Here is a 9,096-nt window from a genome sequence, read left to right as displayed (position 1 = left end):
CCTAGCTCCTGGTTCACAAAGCTCTGGGTGGGGAAGGAAGGGAGGGGATGAGGGTGTCACAGGCCCAGGGCTTTCTTCTGGGTGGAGGCAGGTCGGAAGGGGTGCTGGGAGCTCCTGGTCCCACAGGGTCCCCCTGAGGGCTTTGTCTGGGATGCCAGGAGCAGGAAACTCCCCACCCTGGGGAAATTCCTCTCCACACATGGGTGGGCCTGGCCACCACTTCCCCTGCAGAGGGATACTCCCAGGTTGATTGCTCAGGGCCACTGGGGAGTGGTCATGGGCGGGGAGGCAGGCTCCTCTCTGCCCCAGACTCAATTTCCCCTTCTGGCTACCAGAGGACGTTGTTAGGATGGGGGCAAGGGGCCAGCATGGGCACAGATAAAACAGCCCATGTGGGCTTCAACCAGCGTCTCTGCATTCCAGCAAATGCCTGGGCTCCAGATGCCTGGCATCCAGATCGGCTTTGTTCCCAGATGGCCCCATTCACGTATGTCTCGCACTCCTCATTCAGAGGGCATGAACGGGTTAAATGCACCCCCCCCCCCAGGAAGTGGGCATGCTGTCCATACAGACCCCTGCTGGTGGCCTGAGACAGCAAGATTTTGCTGCCCTCCAGAGTACACACACACTGTGTGTGTGTGTGGGGGGAGACACAGGTGACCAGGCATTGGGGGCGGGGCCAGAGGAACTGGGTGAGGAGGGGGGAACCAGAGGCATACAGGTGGGGAAATTCTGGGTGGGAACACTGCTGAGCTTCAAAGAGGAAGGGGAAAAAAGAAGAGAAAAGGTGTGTGTGTGTGTGTGTGTGTGTGTGTTGGGGTGTGGGGCACAGAGACCCAGAGGAAAGTGAGAAGATCACAAACAACTGAAGCATGAGAGTTTGGGGGAGTTGGTCTCCATGCCCCCACCCTGCAGATAGGTGGGAGTTGGTGAAAAGGCCCATTATAAGACCAGATTATTGAGGACCTTACAGACTGGGCTTGAGGGTTTGCATCTTACTCTGACAACCAAGAGCAGGCACTGATGGGATGCCCCCAGGGGCACAGACCATCACGTTTGCATCTAGACCCATGCTTCTGACCACGGCGTGGAGAGCAGATGGGGCTGGCACCAAATGTGGCTGGAGGCTGGGACTGCTCTGCAGGCAACAGGGTGTATTAGATTTATACACTGGGTGACAAATTACCACAAACTTAGAGGCTGAAAACGACACACATTTATTAGCTCACTAAAAGAGCAATCTGGACGTGGTTTAGCTGGGTCTTCGGCCTAAGGTCTCAGTAATCTACACTCAAGGTGGCATTTTTGGGCTGCGCTCTTATCTGGAGGCTCGACTGGGGGAGACTCTGCTTCTGTGCTCTCTCGGGTCATGGGCACAATTCTTCCCCTGGCTGCCGCATTGCCAAGGGCATGCTTCTCACCGGCTGTCTGCTTAGGTCTTCAAGGCCGTCTGCAGTTCCTGGCCGCAGATCCTCTCTCTAGGCAGCACACAACCCAAGCTAGTGTGGGGCAGCCTGTCCTTGCATTTCCCTCCCAGCACCTCTCTTTCTCCCCCCATTCCTTCCACCTCCTTGCTCCCCATTCAAGGTGGTAGCTCTGGGCCTTGCATGGGGGAGAACCACATAGGGCAGCGCACAGAATGCGCTCACGAGCCTTTCCCCAGCTCTGGGTTCCGAAAGCCTAAGCTCTCCCTTGAGGTTGAAGAAAAGGATGCAGGGCACAACGTGTTCATGGAAATAAGGCTTCTCCGCAGCACCCTCTGTGACACAGTCCTGGATGTGGCCACCTACGTCAGCCCCGGGGCCAGGAAAGGTGCCCCTGCCTTGGCCGAGGGTCTGGAACTAGGGCCTTCTGCTACTGAGGTCTGCACTCCTGACACCAGGGTCCCGGGCATGCCCAGGGTATCCGGCAGGGTTCCGGCAGGGTTCCGGCAGGGTTCTGCGGGAGAAACAGAGCCAGGGTGTACGTGTGTACGGAGAGCCACAGAGATATATCCATATGTGGGTGTGTAATGCAGAAGCCAGTTCCTTACATCTTTTTATGAAGTGTAATTATGAGATTTACATAAACCACACGGTGCAGGGTAAATATGGAGCGAGAGCAAGAGAGCAAGAGAGCGCGCCAGGAGCTCGCGGGTACCGCGGGGGCTCGGAGGACAAGCTGGGAAATGTGCGGGGGGTGGCTGGCTGGCCCGTTGCCACCATCCACAGGCGGAATTTCTCCTTCAGGAACCTTCCGTTGTGCCATCAAGGCCTTCGCGGGGGGATGAGGCCCGCCCACGTCACTGGCGGGGACCACGCGGACGTGGCGTCCCAGCGAGCTCTAGCTTCCCGGGGGCTGAATCACGGGGGCAGAGCCTGGCCGCGCTGACACGGGAGGCTGGCGCTCACCCCGGGCGCAGGAGCTGCGGAAAGACGGGGACGGGCCGGCACCGGAGTCTCTGCCTCGGGGACCGTGGCTTCCGGGGCCACCAGCCTCACCCTTGCTATGGCCCGTGGTCCTGCCCTCCCGCTCTGGCCCTTCGCCCCTCGGCCTCCCGTGGCTGCCGGGCGCGCGCGTGTGCGCGGGTGCATGTGGGGGGGTGCGCGCGCGCGCGTGTGCGTGTGGAGGGGAGGCCCGGGGTTACGGAGCAGGCCACCCGGTCCCCAGGGCTCAGGACATCAGACCCCCTCTCCGCCGAGCAGCCGGGCTCGAGGGGAAGAGAAGAGGAGACCCCAGCGTGCTTCCCACCCTAACAGCCGCCCGGTAGGTAAGGCTGGGCCCGGAGCTCTGCGCGCCGGGAGGAATGCTTCTACCGCGTAGACGCGGCCTGCCCGGAGCTCCCCCACCTGTCCGAGCTGCCCGTCCCCGTCTCCGCGGGCTGTGCACGCCGGAGCCCCTCGCGCCGGCCGACCGCACACGGATCCTCGATCCCCGGCTCAGGGCTCCCCGCCTGAAATCAGCCACGATGGGAAGATTTACGCCGCAGGGATCAGCAAACGCCGCCAGTGAGCTCCCGGCGCTGCGGTGTGAAGTCCCTGGGCTGCCTCCGGGCAGAAGCCGGGGCCGCCCCCAAGTGCACCCCCTCTAGGAACCACAGCCCTGCTGTGCCCCCCGTCGGGTAGTGATTCCCGGCGCCAAGTTCAGTCTGGTATCCGATGCACTCCTATGGCTGGAACCCGAGTCCCCGTGGTCCTCTCTAAACTCCGCTGGTGGCTTCTGGGGGTGCTGGGGGGCACTGGTGCATCCATGAACATCCTCTGCTCCGTGGCCGGTCCCCAGAATGTCCCACGCTTGCCCCTCTGGCCAGGACGCTGACCAGCCCCCCACCACGCACACACTCTCCGCTCACCCTGCAATGACAGGTTTGTCTCCCCTCTGAGTGTCGCACCCCCGAGAGGTCCAGGAGGACAGGTCCCACCACCTTGGTCCCTGCTACATCCTATTCCCAGGCCCTGGGCCTGGGACACTGGTGTGAATGTGTGTGGAACAGACAAAGGAGTAGCTCACGCGTGTACACACACACACACACACACACGTGATTTGTGCAGTCTTCAGACCATGCATGGCCTGCTCATGGGTCTCAGGGACACGGGGTGCTTTGTGGCCTCTGGCTGGGGATCCCTGCCACGGGGAAGGGCAGTGGCCCCCTTGCTCCTGGGGCTCTGCGCCCTCACAGCCCCTCAATCCCCCTTCCCTCTGCTCTGGCAGCTGGAGGGGAGCCCCGTCCGCCGGCCACTGTGCGCAGCCTGATCTCCCAGGGCAGGCCCCGGGCGGGGTCAGCAGCTCAGAGCCACGCTGCGTGTTTGCTGTTTTGGTGCTTCCAGGAAATCAGAGCCCCCTCCCAGAAGGCCGCCTGGCCCTGAGCCTGCTGCCTAGCCCCCCCCACCCTCCGCTCCGGGGAAGCAGGTGTCCTGGGGCAGGGCGGTGCCAGGTGAGGCCGCAGGGCCAGCAGGCCGCCGGGCAGCTCGGACAGGTGGGGGAGCTCCGGGCAGGCCGGGGTGGGCCGAAAATCCCTCTGCCTTCCCTGGACGAGAGGGTTTGTTCAAGTAAAGCTGAGTTCCCCTTTCCCTCCACGTCTACACAGCCGCCACGTTGGGTCAGTACTCCCCCTTCACCACTGCTCACACGCAGAGCTCCCTCTCCCTGTACCCTCCCCCCGGCCCCCCCGCCCTGGGCGTCTTCTCAGTGGTCCCCTGCCTTCTGCCTTCATGCCTCCGGTCCCTTGTCCAGCTGTCGCCAGAATCCTTGGGTCTAGAACCTCCCCCGTCAAGGCCCCTCAGCAGCTCCACCCTCCCTCTGGGACTGAGGAATTCAGAGTCCCAGGCCCGGGTCTGCACCCACAGCTGCTCCCTGGCTGAGTAATGCAGGTGTCCAGGGGGGGCCTGGGAGGGTGCCCCATGTCAGCTGCGAGAGGCAATGGGAGGGGAGCCCAGCGCGGAGGGGCTGGGCTTGTGCCCGCGCCTTCCTGGGGAAGGGGATCCTTGAAGTCCCTTGAAGGAGGCAGATGGCTTTCTCCAGCCCGAGTGCCTGCCCTTGGTCCCTGCATCACAGCTGGGCCCGCTCTTCCCTGGGGGCTCCCGCAAGCCCTCCTGAGCTGTCACCTCCTCCATGAACGCCTTGCTGAGAGCTCTGAGACACTGGGGACGTGTGCACTTGCGGCCAGTCCCCCCCCCCCCCCCGCCCCTCTTATCTCTGGGAAACCCTGCTTAGGAAGTCTTGGAGGGGGGCGGGCTTGTCTCCCTCTGCAGAAGCCTGGGGCCAATCCTCCCCATCCTACCAGTGACCTCCCTCGAGCCTCCACCCTGAGTGATACCTAGCAGGGGGTCCAGGAGGCCTGGTGGGGAGCCCTGCGTCCACCAGTGACACGGTGGGGGGAGGACATGTCCTGGGCAGCCATGGGCCTGTTTCTGGGGCTTGGCCTTGCCCGTGGTTCCTGGGCATTTTCTCTCGCTGGTTTCCCAGCTTTCTGCCTTAGTGAGTTTTCTGTTGCCTGAAACCGGGAGCCCTGCAAGCCAGCAGAATCCCCCATACCGGGCAGTGTGCAGCTTCGAGCCCAGGAAAGGGTAGCTTCTTCCCTTCCTCTTTTCCCTCGGAAGGCTGCCCTCTGTCTCCAGGCGGATGGCCCCACCTGAGAGCAGGTTTCCCGGGGGCAGAAACAGAACAGGGACAGTGTCCCAGGAAGCAGGCTGTGTATACCTTCCCGGGGATTCTGGGGCAGCCTCAGGCAGCAACCGCTTCCCTAGGGCCCTCCCTTCCCAAAGTCAGTGGCCAGGCCGAGCCAGCCGCCGCACGGACACACACACACATGTGCGCCGGGGCCCACAACGCACACGCACTTGTCACGCCGCTCCTCCTCCTCGTAAGGCCTGGGCGGCCTCCTCCCGGCACGGGGATCGCGGAGGTGGGGGTGCTCCCCCAGGTTCAGGATCGCCTTCAGCTGGGTTCTCTACCGACACGTGCCAAAGCTGTTTGACCCCCTCTGCCCCTCGGGGTCAAACAGCTCCCTGCTCTCCCGAGGCCCTGGCCGATTCCCTGCAGCTCTGCCCTCCCTGCCCCTCCGGACGCCCCCCGCCCCCGCCCCCAGGCCCACCACAGCTCTCAGGCCAGTGTCCGCCAGTGTCCATGACAGGTGCTCCCCGGGAAGCCCTCTCCGGAGCCCTGGGCTTTGTCTACACTCGCAGGTCTTTACCACACGGGTGAGCTGAAACAAGGACTCCGGGGGGAGAAGCTCCGAGCAGACATCAGACCATATTTTAGGAAACTACCAGGCCAGAGGATTCTCCGAGGGATTCCCGAGAGGGAAGAAGGCTGCTCTGGGCCTCCACGTGGGTTCCCCTGACTACTTAGTAGCTAGAACTCGGGGAGGCGTCTGTGGGAACATCGCCTCAGGGCTGCTGTGTTCTGAGCGCTACTAGCTCAGAGCCAGGATGGATTTCCCCCGTTACTACTGATGCCTCGGGTGGGGTCTGCCAGCTTCCCCGCCGTAAAGGTGCTCTCTTTTATTCTGTAATTAAGAAATATTCTGAGGGATAGTCCTTTGAAAGTGTGTAAATACCTGATTTTTCATCAGAATGTGGATGTATTCATGGGTTAGTGTACACCCGTGTGGGATTGTGGGGTTCTGTTTGGTTCTGTGACGGTTACTTATTCTGAAGCTCGAGTCGGGTCCTTTCGCCGCGTCCCCATCCTTGGAGCTTGTTCTTGCTTTCTGCTCGACGAGGTGCTCTGGGCTCTGCTTGTGCGCTCGCCCCCACCCCGTCGCTGGGATCGGCCACCTCTCCCAGAGCCCTGGCTCCTTTTGGTGGGAATGACACCGAGAAGCCCAGGTTTGGGTCCCTGGTGTGCCCACTGTGATTAGGGCGTCACAGCTCCCAGGCCTTCTCAGTGGCCCTGGGAGAGCACCAACACACACATGCATGCATGTCTGCCTGCACTCACGCACACACACGCACACATGCATGCAAAATGCATGTGTGCCTGCACTCACGTACACATACGCACGCACGCATGCACGCACAATGCGTGTCTGCCTGCACTCATGCACACACACACACGCACGCTCACACACACACATGCACATCTGCCTGCACTCATGTACACACATGCGCATGTACGCACAATGCATGTCTGCCTACACTCACGTACACACACACACGCACGCTCACGCACACACATGCACGTCTGCCTGCACTCACACACACACATGCATGCACACGCATATGCACGCACGTATGCCTGTACTCACGTACACACACACACATGAACATGCACACATGCATGCACACACACATGCATGCACATGGACATTTGTTTCTCTATCTGTAAATATTGAAATAAAGAAATATTGAAAACTTTGAGTTCCCACAGGGAGCTTCTCCAGTGCCAACGAACAGTGTAGGTCCGCTCCAGTTTGCTCCTTTTCCACGTTTGTAACTCTTCTCCGATGGGGGGTGGGGGAGAGCGGCTTCCGTAATGTGGTCACTCATCAGGCCAGCCCCTCCCAGGGAACCGGGAACTGGCCTTCCGTGTGGGCCTCCTCTCAGCTGCCCCGGGGCCAACGCCCCTCGCCCCGTCTGGGCTCTGACAGCTCACGCCAGCCCCCACCACGGGGATCCCCATCTGCGCCCTCCCCCCGGATGCTGCCTTCACCCCACTCGGGAGCTGCACCCACACTGGGCAGCACCCCCACGTCCTCCTCCTCTGCTGGGACCTGGCACCGTGCCACGCTGTCCTGCCCCACTGCTCAGTCTCTGACCCTGCGCCAGGCCGTCTCCCTGCCCTCCCACGGAGCACCTGCTCGTCCCTGTAAGGCTGGGCGATGCCCTCCTTACCCTGCTGTGTGCCCACACCCGCTCTCACCACTGTGTCCCCCAACCAGACACACACCCCTACCTTGCACTCACCTACGGGCTTTGAACCAAATTGTTAAGGAAGGAAGTGAAGGGGACGGATGGGCGGGGAGGGGGAGAGCTGCTATTTCATTTTTTGTTTTTTGTTTGAAGTAGGCTCCACATCTAGTCCAGAGCCCAGCGCAGGGCTTGAACTCAGGACCCTGAGCTGAGATCAAGAGTCGGACGCTTAACTGACTGAGCCACCCAGGAAATCTTGGTTTTTTGTTTTGTCTGTTTGTATTTTCGGAACTGCTATTTCTTAATAGAAGGTGGAGGGCAGCCACTCTGTGCCGGGAAGTCCTAATATAATGGAGCACAGAGCGCTCACACCGGGCTCAGCACCACATGCACCATCTTCGTCCTCACACGAGCCCAGGAGCTGGGCTTTATCACTACTCCGTCTCAAACTGCAAAAACGGCAGCTCAGGAAAGGCATGGTGACCACCCGTCTCAGGGCAGCATCCGGCTCCCAGGATGTTTCTAGAAATACAATTAGATTCCCCTTTTCACCTGTCCCAGGCCCCCAAGCTCTGGGCCCTCCCCACCAGGTATGACGTCCTTTCAAGCTCTAGATAAGGGCTGCCGTCACCCCCCACAGCCTGTGAGCCCCCAGGAGCTTTCCCCGCGGGGACAGGAAGGCAGGGAGCAGCCCCCCCGGGAGCCGGGCAGGTGCAGGTGGACCAGCGCGTGCCAGCACAGGGAGCTGAAGGAGCCTGGCCGGGGAGGGGCGCAGACCCAGGAGACCTGGAAGGAGGCCCCAGGGCTCTGTGGCCGGCCTGGGGGCCCCACCTCCTGGTTTGCTAAGTCCCACTACTCACCCAGAGCACTGGCTTGACTCCGGGTGCCCCTGTCCTGCAATCCCCAAGCAGCTGGGACAGTTCTGTTGCCAGGCCTGACAAGACAGCAGGCTAGAGGGAGTCGGGGCTGGGGGGAGCATCTGCAGGTTCCATCGAGATGGGGTTCCCTGAGAGGCTCGGCGGGGAGGGGTAGCCACGACGGCCTCCTTTACATTCCCTCTCCAACCAGGGAGCTGCTAGATGATAGAGGCAGGATCGGGACCCCGTGCCCTCTGGGGAAGAGGCTGTTCCTGCCCCTCAGGCAGGAGTGAGGAAGCTGGGAGCCCCTACCCCATGCATCCCTGCATCCCCCCAGCTCTTTGCTCCAGGGTCCAGGCAGGGCCTGGGGTTGGGGCTGGGGGTCACCAGGGCTCAGTTGGGCCCCCGCTTACCTCTGTGACTCAGTTTCTCCATCTGGGCCTTGGGCTCTGGAGCGGGAAGACCTGCATTCCCCTCTGGGCCCTGCTGTCCCCCACTATAGCTCTTTGGGGAAGTCACCTGCGTTGTCACTCTGTGTCTTGAGGATGGTGTCTGGGCTGTGAGAGATCGGGGAACCCCGTGGGACAGTGACACGGCCGGGAGCACCAACAGCTGGGCCTGGGGTGCTCCAGGTCCAGGGAATTAGAAGCAGACAACAGAGGCTGGGGACACAAGGAGGGTCCCGTGATGACTGGCCCACCGTGTAGGCAGCTGAGAGGAAGTGGGTCAGTGAGGCCCGCCCGCAGGACTAATGCCCACCAGCGGCACTCAGGGCTTGGGAAGGTGCCCGACCGTGGACAGGGCAGGTGCTGTGCTGATCTGGAGCTGTGCTGGGGGCCTTAGAGCCCAGAGGGTGGCCTCAGCCCTGCAGGCCTGCGACGGACCTCCTCAGGCGCCAGAGTTCCCTT

Source organism: Phoca vitulina, unplaced genomic scaffold (assembly GCF_004348235.1).
Source record: "Phoca vitulina isolate PV1807 unplaced genomic scaffold, GSC_HSeal_1.0 scaffold42, whole genome shotgun sequence".
In the NCBI taxonomy this organism is placed as follows: Eukaryota; Metazoa; Chordata; class Mammalia; order Carnivora; family Phocidae; genus Phoca; species Phoca vitulina.
This window is presented reverse-complemented; position numbering follows the sequence as displayed.